Source organism: Triticum aestivum, chromosome 7D (assembly GCF_018294505.1).
Source record: "Triticum aestivum cultivar Chinese Spring chromosome 7D, IWGSC CS RefSeq v2.1, whole genome shotgun sequence".
Taxonomy (NCBI): domain Eukaryota; kingdom Viridiplantae; phylum Streptophyta; class Magnoliopsida; order Poales; family Poaceae; genus Triticum; species Triticum aestivum.
The window spans coordinates 128,600,101-128,614,108 of NC_057814.1; positions in this window are offsets into that span (position 1 = coordinate 128,600,101).

Consider the following 14,008-nt stretch of genomic DNA (forward strand, 5'->3'; position numbering starts at 1 on the left):
TCCTCAGGCACGATGAATTCTTCGTTGCCGAGGCTCACCTCCTCCTCAGAGAGCAGATGGTAACTACCATCCTCCGAGTCTTCTTCTATGGCCTGTTCGTCAGGGCTGACTTGCCCATCTTCCTGATTGTCATGTTCGGCAGTTTGTTCATCGGGTTCTTCCGTGTCTTCGGCACCATCCGGAGTGTTGTCGTCTCCTGTGCCGGTGTTGCTGTCTCTGCTGCGGCGTGGTTTAGAGCGGCGCCGGTGCTTTGGTTGTTTCTTAGGAGCGTCACCCTTCTCTGGGTTTTCCTTGTCATCACCGCTATTATCTTTTGGTGTATCCACCATGTATACGTCATATGAGGAAGTGACCGTCCATCGACCTGTGAACGGCGGGTTCTGGGCCTCCTCTTCTCCGGCATCGTCGTCCATACCGTCGATGTCTTCGGAGTCATAGTCGAGCGTGTCGGTTAGGTCTTCGAAAGTGGCTATGAAGTGGGCGGTGGGTGGGAAATGAGATTCTCCGTCATCAGCCTCCAGTTCAAACCGGATACAATTCGACTGTGAGTATTCCGCCAGGGACAGGTTCTTTAATGAGTTCAGCACATCGCCCAAGGGCGGGTGCTACAAGATGTCTGTGGCGCTGAACTCAAAGATCGATAAGCGATCAAGTTCGGCATCCGCGGACTCACATGGTTCGGAACTTATACCCAGAGAAGAGTCCGGAGTTCCGGTGACACGAGTATTGTGTGAGGTTAAGTCCATGTGCGGTTCCAACGCCGGGGAATCAGTGGCCTCCGTGGCGGGGTTGAACCTCCATCCTTGGATGGCGCAGTCTGCTCCGGATCTAAGGCTAGAGCGGTTACAGGAGCTGTCCCCTGGATGCGATCCGGTTATAGATTTAGGTCATGTTCATCGGGGTGACCAGGAGTGTTTGCCGCGGTCTCAAATCCGGCGAAGATCAAATCTCGACGGATGTCTGCAACGTAGTTCAAGCTCCCGAATCTGGCCTAATGGCCAGGGGCATAGCTATCGATCTGCTCCAGATGGCCAAACAAGCTGGCCCGCAGTGCAAAGCCGCCGAACACGAAGATCTGTCCAGGGAGGAAGGTCTCGCCTTGGACAACATCGTTGCTGATGATTGAAGGGGCCATCAAACCTTTAAGGGAAGGCACAGTGGAACTCTCAATGAAAGCACCAATGTCGGTGTCAAAACCGGCGGATCTCGGGTAGGGGGTCCCGAACTGTGCGTCTAAGGTCGATAGTAACAGGAGACAGGGGACACGATGTTTACCCAGGTTCGGGCCCTCTCTATGGAGGTAATACCCTACTTCCTGCTTGATTGATCTTGATGGATATGAGTATTACAAGAGTTTGATCTACCACGAGATCGTAATGGCTAAACCCTAGAAGTCTAGCCTGTATGACTATGGTAATGAGTATCTCCCTTTCCGGACTAAGTCCACCGGTTTATATAGGCACCGGGAGGATCTAGGGTTACACGTACAAGGTCGATTATAAAGAAAGGAATCTACATATCCGGTCGCCAAGCTTGACTTCCACGCCAAGGAGAGTCCCATCCGGACACGGGTGCAATCTTTGGTCTTCGTATCTTCAAAACCCAGCAGTCCGGCCCATGGCTAATAGGCCGGACGCCCGAGGACCCCTTAGTCCAGGACTCCCTCAGGGGCACCGCACACGGCTGGGAGATATCAATGATCAACTTGTGTGTTCTAGGGTGCCCCCTGCCCCCGTATATAAAGGAGCAAGGGGGGAGGCCGGCCGGCCCTGTAGGGCACGCCAGGAGGAGGAGTCCTCCTCCAACTAGGAGTAGGACTCCCCTCTTTCCTACTCCTACTGGGAGGGGGAAAGGAAGGGGGAGAAGGAGAAGGAAAGGGGGCGCCGCTCCCCCTTCCTAGTCCAATTCGGACCAGAGGGGGAGGGGCGCGCGGCCTGCCCTGGCCGGCCCCTCTCTCTCCACTAGGGCCCAACAAGGCCCATTAACCCCCGGGGGGGTTCCGTTAACCCCTCCGGCACTCCGGTAAAATCCCGATTTCACCCGGAACTCTTCCGATGTCCAAATATAGGCTTCCAGTATATCAATCTTTATGTCTCGACCATTTCAAGACTCCTCGTCATGTCCGTGATCATATCCGGGACTCCGAACTACCTTTGATACATCAAAACATATAAACTCATAATACCGATCGTCACAGAACTTTAAGCGTGCGGACCCTACGGGTTCGAGAACTATGTAGACATGACCGAGACACGTCTCCGGTCAATAACCAATAGCGGAACCTGGATGCTCATATTGGTTCACACATATTCTACGAAGATCTTTATCGGTCAAACCGCATAACAACATATGTTGTTCCCTTTGTCATCGGTAGGTTACTTGCCCGAGGTTCGATCGTCGGTATCTCAATACCAAGCTCAATCTCATTAATGGCAAGTCTCTTTACTCGTTCCGTAATGCATCATCCTGCAACTAACTCATTAGTCACATTGCTTGCAAGGCTTATAGTGATGTGCATTACCGAGAGGGCCCAGAGATACCTCTCCGACAATCAGAGTGCCAAATCCTATTCTTGATCTATGCCAACTCCACGAACACCATCGGAGACACCTGTAGAGCACCTTTATAATCACCCAGTTACGTTGTGACGTTTGGTAGCACACAAAGTGTTCCTCCGGTATTCGGGAGTTGGATAATCTCATAGTCATAGGAACATGTATAAGTCATGAAGAAAGCAATAGCAGTAAACTAAACGATCAAGTGCTAAGCTAACGGAATGGGTCAAGTCAATCACATCATTCTCCTAATGATGTGATCCCGTTAATCAAATGACAACTCATGTCTATGGTTAGGAAACTCAACCATCTTTGATCAACAAGCTAGTCAAGTAGAGGCATACTAGTGACACTATGTTTGTCCATGTATTCACACATGTATTATGTTTCCGGTTAATACAATTCTAGCATGAATAATAAACATTTATCATGATATGAGGAAATAAATAATAACTTTATTATTGCCTCTAGGGCATATTTCCTTCAGAAACAAGTATGCAACTATTTTGTAAGAGTGATGCTAGAACTACTTTGCAAGAATAAAACTAGAAGTACTTTGCAAGATAATAAAAGTTAGGTGTTTAGCAAAAGGGTTTGTGTCAACAAGAAAGTTATTTGTCCCTAGGCAATCGATAACAAGTACCGGTAATCGTTCTTGCAATTTTATATGAGGGAGTGGCATGAGCTAACATACTTTCTCTACTTGGATCATATGCACTTATGATTGGACCCCTAGCAAGCATCCGAAACTACTAAAGATCATTAAGGTTGTGAAAACCAACCATAGCATTAAGTATCAAGTCCTCTTTACTCCCATACGCCATAACCCACCTACTCAGGTTTAAGTTTCTGTCACTCTCGCAACCCACCATAAGCGAACCATGAACATATTCCAACACCCTATAGCGAGGGGCCCCTCACGTTTGCGCGAGAATGGAGGGCACCGTAGGACAGCACCATAAATAAAATATACAATCATACCAACCAAGATCACGATTAACCCACAGGACAAAATGGATCTACTCAAACATCATAGGATAACCATAGATAATTGGGAAATAATATATGGAGTTGAGAACCATGTTTAAGTAGAGATTACAGCAGGGGGAAGAGGTGTTACACCGCTGCATAAAGGGGGAGAAAGTTGGTGGTGACGGTAGCAAGATTGTTGATGTAGATCGCCGTCCCGATCGTTGCCCCGGTGGCACTCCGGCGCCACTGGAAGCGAGGGGGAGAGAGCCCCCCCCCTACTTCTTCTTCATCCTTGGCCTCCTCCCTAGATGGGGAGGAGAGTTCCCCCTCTGGTCCTTGTTGGAAATATGCCCTAGAGACAATAATAAATGGTTATTATTATATTTCTTTGTTCACGATAATTGTCTATTGTTCATGCTATAATTGTGTTATCCGGAAATTGTAATACATGTGTGAATACATAGACCACAACATGTCCCTAGTAAGCCTCTAGTTGACTAGCTCGTTGATCAACAGATAGTCATGGTTTCCTGACTATGGACATTGGATGTCATTGATAACGGGATCACATCATTAGGAGAATGATGTGATGGACAAGACCCAATCCTAAGCATAGCTCAAAGATCGTGTAGTTCGTTTGCTAGAGCTTTTCCAATGTCAAGTATTTTTTCCTTAGACCATGAGATCGTGCAACTCCCGGATACCGTAGGAGTGCTTTGGGTGTGCCAAACGTCACAACGTAACTGGGTGACTATAAAGGTACACTACGGGTATCTCCGAAAGTGTCTATTGAGTTGGCACAGATCGAGACTGGGATTTGTCACTCCGTATGACGGAGAGGTATCTCTGGGCCCACTCGGTAATGCATCATCATAATGAGCTCAATGTGACTAAGGAGTTAGTCACGGGATCATGCATTACGGTACGAGTAAAGAGACTTGCCGGTAACGAGATTGAACAAGGTATTGGGATACCGACGATCGAATCTCGGGCAAGTAACATGCCGATTGACAAAGGGAATTGTATACGGGATTGATTGAATCCTCGACATCATGGTTCATCCGATGAGATCATCGTGGAACATGTGGGATCCAACATGGGTATCTAGATCCCGCTGTTGGTTATTGACCGGAGAGGCATCTCGGTCATGTCTGCATGTCTCCCGAACCCGTAGGGTCTACACACTTAAGGTTCGGTGACGCTAGGGTTGTACAGATATGAGTATGCGGAAACCCGAAAGTTGTTCGGAGTCCCGAATGAGATCCCGGATGTCACCAGGAGTTCCGGAATGGTCCGGAGGTGAAGAATTATATATAGGAAGTCCAGTTTCGGCCACCGGGAAAGTTTCGGGGGTTATCGGTATTGTACCGGGACCACCGGAAGGGTCCCGGGGGTCCACCGGGTGGGGCCACCTATCCCGGAGGGCCCCATGGGCTGAAGTGGGAAGGGAACCAGCCCTTAGTGGGCTGGGGCGCCCCCCATGGGCCTCCCCCCTGCGCCTAGGGTTGGAAACCCTAGGGTAGGGGGCGCCCCACTTGACTTGGGGGGGGGGAGTTTCCCCCCCTTGGCCGCCCCCCCCCCCCTTGATGGGTTCTTGGCCGGCGCCACCCCTCCCAGGGGGCCTATATAAAGGGGGAGGGAGGGCAGCAATACGACAGCCTTTGGCGCCTCCCTCCTCCCCTGCAACACCTCTCCCTCTCGCACAAGCTCGGCGAAGCCCTGCCGAGATCCCGCTACATCCACCACCACGCCGTCGTGCTGCTGGATCTACATCAACCTCTCCTTCCCCCTTGCTGGATGAAGAAGGAGGAGACGTCGCTGCATCGTACGTGTGTTGAACGCGGAGATGCCGTCCGTTCGGCACTCGGTCATCGGTGATTTGGATCACGGCGAGTACGACTCCATCAACCTCGTTCATTGGAACGCTTCCGCTTGCGATCTACAAGGGTATGTAGATGCACTCCTTTCCCCTCGTTGCTAGTATACTCCATAGATGGATCTTGGTGATGCGTAGAAAATTTTAAAATTCTGCTTCATTCCCCAACAGTGGCATCATGAGCCAGGCCTATGCGTAGTTACTATGCACGAGTAGAACACAAAGCAGTTGTGGGCGTTGATGTTGCCAATTCCTCTTGCCGCTACTAGTCGTATCTTGTTTCGGCGGTATTGTGGGATGAAGCGGCCCGGACCGACCTTACACGTACGCTTACGTGAGACAGGTTCCACCGACTGACATGCACTAGTTGCATAAGGTGGCTAGCGGGTGTCTATCTCTCCTACTTTAGTCGGAACGGATTCGATGAAAAGGGTCCTTATGAAGGGTAAATAGAAATTGGCATATCACATTGTGGTTTTACGTAGGTAAGAAACGTTTGTGCTAGAAACCTATACAAGCCACGTAAAACTTGCAACAACAATTAGAGGACGTCTAACTTGTTTTTGCAGCATGTGCTATGTGATGTGATATGGCCAGAAGATGTGATGAATGATATATGTGATGTATGAGATTGATCATATTCTTGTAATAGGAATCACGACTTGCATGTCGATGAGTATGACAACCGGCAGGAGCCATAGGAGTTGTCTTTGTTATTTTGTATGACCTGCGTGTCATTGAATAACGCCATGTAAATTACTTTACTTTGTTGCTAAACGCGTTAGCCATAGAAGTAGAAGTAATCGTTGGCGTGACAACTTCATGAAGACACAATGATGGAGATCATGATGATGGAGATCATGGTGTCATGCCGGTGACGAAGATGATCATGGTGCCCCGAAGATGGAGATCAAAGGAGCAAAATGATATTGGCCATATCATGTCACTATTTGATTGCATGTGATGTTAATCATGTTTTGCATCTTATTTGCTTAGAACGACGGTAGTAAGTAAGATGATCCCTTATGATAATTTCAAGAAAGTGTTCCCCCTAACTGTGCACCGTTGCGAAGGTTCGTTGTTTCGAAGCACCACGTGATGATCGGGTGTGATAGATTCTAACGTTCGCATACAACGGGTGTTGACGAGCCTAGCATGTACAGACATGGCCTCGGAACACACGCAATACACTTAGGTTGACTTGACGAGCCTAGCATGTACAGACATGGCCTCGGAACACGGAGGACCGAAAGGTCGAGCATGAGTCGTATGGAAGATACGATCAACATGGAGATGTTCACCGATCTTGACTAGTCCGTCTCACGTGATGATCGGACACGGCCTAGTTAACTCGGATCATGTTTCACTTAGATGACTAGAGGGATGTCTATCTGAGTGGGACTTCATTGAATAATTTGATTATATGAACTTAATTATCATGAACTTAGTCTAAAATCTTTACAATATGTCTTGTAGATCAAATGGCCCACGTTGTCCTCAACTTCAACGCGTTCCTAGAGAAAACCAAGCTGAAAGATGATGGCAGCAACTATACGGACTGGGTCCGGAACCTGAGGATCATCCTCATAGCTGCCAAGAAAGATTATGTCCTAGAAGCACCGCTAGCTGAAGCACCAATCCCAGAGAACCAAGATGTTATGAACGCTTGGCAATCACGTGCTGATGATTACTCCCTCGTTCAGTGCGGCATGCTTTACAGCTTAGAACCGGGTCTCCAAAAGCGTTTTGAGAAACATGGAGCATATGAGATGTTTGAAGAGCTGAAAATGGTTTTCCAAGCTCATGCCCGGGTCGAGAGATATGAAGTCTCCGACAAGTTCTTCAGCTGTAAAATGGAGGAAAATAGTTCGGTTAGTGAGCACATACTCAGAATGTCTGGGTTACACAACCGCTTGTCTCAGCTGGGAGTTAATCTCCCGGATGACGCGGTCATTGACAGAATCCTCCAGTCGCTTCCACCAAGCTACAAGAGCTTTGTGATGAACTTCAATATGCAGGGGATGGAAAAGACCATTCCTGAGGTATATTCGATGCCGAAATCGGTGGAGGTGGAGATCAGAAAGGAACATCAAGTGTTGATGGTGAATAAAACCACTAAGTTCAAGAAAGGCAAGGGTAAGAAGAACTTCAAGAAGGACGGCAAGGGAGTTGCCGCGCCCGGTAAGCCAGTTGCTGGGAAGAAGCCAAGGAATGGACCCAAGCCTGAGACTGAGTGCTTTTATTGCAAGGGAAGTGGTCACTGGAAGCGGAACTGCCCCAAATACTTAGCGGACAAGAAGGCCAGCAACACCAAAGGTATATGTGATATACATGTAATTGATGTGTACCTTACCAGTACTCGTAGTAGCTCCTGGGTATTTGATACCGGTGCGGTTGCTCATATTTGTAACTCAAAACAGGAACTGCGGAATAAACGGAGACTGGCAAAGGACGAGGTGACGATGCGCGTCGGGAATGGTTCCAAGGTCGATGTGATCGCCGTCGGCACGCTACCTCTGCATCTACCTACGGGATTAGTTTTAAACCTCAATAATTGTTATTTAGTGCCAGCTTTGAGCATGAACATTGTATCTGGATCTCGTTTAACTCGAGATGGCTACTCATTTAAATCCGAGAATAATGGTTGTTCTGTTTATATGAGAGATATGTTTTATGGTCATGCCCCGCTGGTCAATGGTTTATTCTTGATGAATCTCGAACGTGATGTTACACATATTCATAGTGTGAATACCAAAAGATGTAAAGTTGATAACGATAGTCCCACATACTTGTGGCACTGCCGCCTTGGTCACATTGGTGTCAAGCGCAAGAAGAAGCTCCATGCAAATGGACTTTTGGAGTCTCTTGATTACGAATCATTTGACATGTGTGAACCATGCCTCATGGGTAAGATGACCAAGACTCCGTTCTCCGGAACAATGGAGCGAGCAACCAACTTATTGGAAATCATACATACCGATGTGTGCGGTCCAATGAGTGTTGAGGCTCGCGGAGGATATTGTTATGTTCTCACTCTCACTGATGACTTAAGTAGATATGGGTATGTCTACCTAATGAAACACAAGTCTGAAACCTTTGAAAAGTTCAAGGAATTTCAGAATGAGGTTGAGAATCAACATGACAGAAAAATAAAATTCTTACGATCAGATCGTGGTGGAGAATATTTAAGTCACGAATTTGGTGCGCACTTAAGGAAATGTGGAATCGTTTCACAACTCACGCCGCCTGGAACACCTCAGCGAAACGGTGTGTCCGAACGTCGTAATCGCACTCTATTGGATATAGTGCGATCTATGATGTCTCTTACCGATCTACCGCTCTCATTTTGGGGCTATGCTTTAGAGACTGCCGCATTCACTTTAAATAGGGCTCCGTCGAAATCCGTTGAGACGACACCGTATGAATTATGGTTTGGGAAGAAACCTGAGCTGTCATTTCTAAAAGTTTGGGGATGCGATGCTTATGTCAAGAAACTTCAACCTGAAAAGCTCGAACCCAAGTCGGAAAAATGCGTCTTCATAGGATACCCTAAGGAAACCATTGGGTATACCTTCTACCTCAGATCCGAAGGCAAGATCTTTGTTGCCAAGAATGGGTCCTTTCTGGAGAAAGAGTTTCTCTCGAAAGAATTGAGTGGGAGGAAAGTGGAACTTGATGAGGTGATAGTCACCCCTTCCGAACCGGAAAGTAGCGCAGCGCGGGAAGATGTTCCTGTGGTGCCTACACCGACTGGGGAGGAAGTTAATGATGATGATCATGAAGCTTCAGATCAAGTTACTGCTGAACTTCGTAGGTCCACAAGGACACGTTCCGCACCAGAGTGGTACGGCAACCCTGTCCTGGAAATCATGTTGTTAGACAACGGTGAACCTTCGAACTATGAAGAAGCGATGGCGGGCCCGGATTCCGACAAATGGCTAGAAGCCATGAAATCCGAGATAGGATCCATGTATGAAAACGAAGTATGGACTTTGACTGACTTGCCCGATGATCGGCGAGCCATAGAAAATAAATGGATCTTTAAGAAGAAGACAGACGCGGATGGTAACGTGACCATCTATAAGGCTCGACTTGTCGCTAAGGGTTATCGACAAGTTCAAGGGGTTGACTACGATGAGACTTTCTCACCCGTAGCGAAGCTGAAGTCCGTCCGAATCATGTTAGCAATTGCCGCATACTATGATTATGAGATATGGCAGATGGACGTCAAAACGGCATTCCTTAATGGCTTCCTTAAGGAAGAATTGTATATGATGCAGCCGGAAGGTTTTGTCGATCCTAAGAATGCTAACAAAGTATGCAAGCTCCAGCGCTCAATCTATGGGCTGGTGCAAGCATCTCGGAGTTGGAACATTCGCTTTGATGAGATGATCAAAGCGTTTGGGTTTACACAGACTTATGGAGAAGCCTGTGTTTACAAGAAAGTGAGTGGGAGCTCTGTAGCATTTCTCATATTATATGTGGATGACATACTATTGATGGGAAATGATATAGAATTCTTGGAAAGTATAAAGGCCTATTTGAATAAGTGTTTTTCAATGAAGGACCTTGGTGAAGCTGCTTATATATTGGGCATCAAGATCTATAGAGATAGATCAAGACGCCTCATTGGTCTTTCACAGAGTACGTACCTTGACAAGATATTGAAGAAGTTCAATATGGATCAGTCCAAGAAGGGGTTCTTGCCTGTATTGCAAGGTGTGCAATTGAGCACGGCTCAATGCCCGACCACGGCAGAAGATAGAGATAAGATGAGTGTCATCCCCTATGCCTCGGCCATAGGGTCTATTATGTATGCCATGCTGTGTACCAGACCTGATGTAAACCTTGCCGTAAGTTTGGTAGGAAGGTACCAAAGTAATCCCGGCATGGAACACTGGACAGCAGTCAAGAATATCCTGAAGTACCTGAAGAGGACTAAGGATATGTTTCTCGTTTATGGAGGTGACGAAGAGCTCGTCGTAAAGGGTTACGTCGACGCTAGCTTCGACACAGATCTGGATGACTCGAAGTCACAAACCGGATACGTGTATATTTTGAATGGAGGAGCAGTAAGCTGGTGCAGTTGCAAGCAAAGCGTCGTGGCGGGATCTACATGTGAAGCGGAGTACATGGCAGCCTCGGAGGCAGCACAGGAAGCAGTCTGGATGAAGGAGTTCATTACCGACCTAGGGGTGATTCCCAATGCGTCGGGCCCGATGACTCTCTTCTGTGACAACACTGGAGCTATTGCCCTTGCGAAGGAGCCCAGATTTCACAGGAAGACCAGGCATATCAAGCGTCGCTTCAACTCCATTCGTGAAAGTGTTCAAAATGGAGACATAGATATTTGTAAAGTACATACGGACCTGAATGTAGCAGATCCGTTGACTAAACCTCTCCCTAGAGCAAAACATGATCAACACCAAGACGCTATGGGTGTTCGATTCATCACAATGTAACTAGATTATTGACTCTAGTGCAAGTGGGAGACTGTTGGAAATATGCCCTAGAGGCAATAATAAATGGTTATTATTATATTTCTTTGTTCATGATAATTGTCTATTGTTCATGCTATAATTGTGTTATCCGGAAATCATAATACATGTGTGAATACATAGACCACAACATGTCCCTAGTAAGCCTCTAGTTGACTAGCTCGTTGATCAACAGATAGTCATGGTTTCCTGACTATGGACATTGGATGTCATTGATAACGGGATCACATCATTAGGAGAATGATGTGATGGACAAGACCCAATCCTAAGCATAGCTCAAAGATCGTGTAGTTCGTTTGCTAGAGCTTTTCCAATGTCAAGTATTTTTCCTTAGACCATGAGATCGTGCAACTCCCGGATACCGTAGGAGTGCTTTGGGTGTGCCAAACGTCACAACGTAACTGGGTGACTATAAAGGTACACTACGGGTATCTCTGAAAGTGTCTGTTGAGTTGGCACGGATCGAGACTGGGATTTGTCACTCCGTATGACGGAGAGGTATCTCTGGGCCCACTCGATAATGCATCATCATAATGAGCTCAATGTGACTAAGGAGTTAGTCACGGGATCATGCATTACGGTACGAGTAAAGAGACTTGCCGGTAACGAGATTGAACAAGGTATTGGGATACCGACGATCGAATCTCGGGCAAGTAACATACCGATTGACAAAGGGAATTGTATACGGGATTGATTGAATCCTCGACATCGTGGTTCATCCGATGAGATCATCGTGGAACATGTGGGAGCCAACATGGGTATCCAGATCCCGCTGTTGCTTATTGACAGGAGAGGCGTCTCGGTCATGTCTGCATGTCTCCCGAACCCGTAGGGTCTACACACTTAAGGTTCGGTGACGCTAGGGTTGTACAGATATGAGTATGCGGAAACCCGAAAGTTGTTCGGAGTCCCGGATGAGATCCCGGACGTCACGAGGAGTTCCGGAATGGTACGGAGGTGAAGAATTATATATAGGAAGTCCAGTTTTGGCCACCGGGAAAGTTTCGGGGGTTATCGGTATTGTACCGGGACCACCGGAAGGGTCCCGGGGGTCCACCGGGTGGGGCCACCTATCCCGGAGGGCCCCATGGGCTGAAGTGGGAAGGGAACCAGCCCTTAGTGGGCTGGGGCGCCCCCCATGGGCCTCCCCCCTGCGCCTAGGGTTGGAAACCCTAGGGTGGGGGGCGCCCCACTTGACTTGGGGGGGGGGAAGTTCCCCCTCCTTGGCCGCCGCCCCCCCCCCCCCTTGATGGGTTCTTGGCCGGCGCCACCCCTTCCAGGGGGCCTATATAAAGGGGGGAGGGAGGGCAGCAATACGACAGCCTTTGGCGCCTCCCTCCTCCCCTGCAACACCTCTCCCTCTCGCACAAGCTCGGCGAAGCCCTGCCGAGATCCCGCTACATCCACCACCACGCCGTCGTGCTGCTGGATCTCCATCAGCCTCTCCTTCCCCCTTGCTGGATCAAGAAGGAGGAGACGTCGCTGCACCGTACGTGTGTTGAACGCGGAGGTGCCGTCCGTTCGGCACTCGGTCATCGATGATTTGGATCACGGCGAGTACGACTCCATCAACCTCGTTCATTGGAGCGCTTCCGCTTGCGATCTACAAGGGTATGTAGATGCACTCCTTTCCCCTCGTTGCTAGTATACTCCATAGATGGATCTTGGTGATGCGTAGAAAATTTTAAAATTCTGCTTCGATCCCCAACAGTCCTTGGTCTCCATGGCAGTGGAGAGGCGGGAGCCCCTCCGAGATTGGATCTCCCTCTTTGTTCTCTTCTGTTTCGCGTTCTCCAGATGTGGCCGAAAACCGTTTCTTATATTCCCGGAGATCTGTAACTCCGATTGTGCTGAGATTTGAACACGATTTTTTTCCGGGTATAAGCTTCCTTGCGCCCGAAGTAGAGCCCCAACCGACGTACAAGGTGAGCACAACCCACCACGACACGCCTCGCTCCTCTGGCGCGCCCTGGTGGGTTGTGCCCACCACGGGCCTCCGTTTGTGGTGATTCCAACTCCCAAAAATCACATATATTCCAAAATAATTCTCCGTGAAATTTATTTGCATTTGGACTTCGTTTGATATGGATACTCTGCGATACAAAAAACATGCAGAAAACAGGAACTGGCACTGGGCACTAGATCACTAGGTTAGTCCAATAAATCATATAAAAAGTTGCCAAAAGTATGTGAAAGTGTTATAACATTGGCATGAAACAATCAAAATTATAGATACGACGGAGACTATCAGTGACCAACAGGATTGTCAATAATTTTCTAATCATCCCTAAACCAGGATGGTTAAGGCTACCAAGCCAAATATTAAATTTATTAACATCTAGAAAATTATTATGTACGCAACAATATTGAGTATGACTTGATTCATACATTCAAAATTTATCGAATATCGTGTCCGGGAAATAAGATTTGGACATCGCACTACTTGTAGTAGAACATGTAAAGGCTAATAACATTTTGGGATAATTAAGAGATTACAAGAGGTCTCCAATATTATTGAAAAATTTGTTACGCAAACATATCATCGTTGCAATGGAATTCACCATTCTTTTATTGCACTAGATTTTTGGTTGTATCCTTCCGATGAAGATTTGAGAACAATCATTTACCAGAATATTTTCTGGTTGTAAGTTTGCAAATTTTAAAATTCATCCCAAATATGTGGTGTGGTTTGACTAAGTATTTGAGGGTTTGGTAATCACAGGTATAATCTTTGTATAACCACACATGTGAGAAACTTGAGAGTTGTCGTTGAGATCATTTGAAAACGATATAATCCCTATAAAGAGGTAATTTTGTCTTTGGTTGTTTATTAGCCTCCACTTTAATTCGAATCCCTCATGGTTCTATTTTGTGACCACTAACTTGCATAGTATTCTTGGTACCAGCAAGAATTTTAAATTATGGTATAGCACCCGTTGGGTGAATCTGATGATTTAAGAAATTATATGTTTCTTTACCATGGAAATGGTAATACCATCATAAGAGGATCAAGGGATCTCAACTTGAAGTTGATTAAGTGAGAGAGTTGTGAGCTGCGATAGACTTGAGGTCTTGAAAAACAAATGGGTGATCATTCGCGATGTACT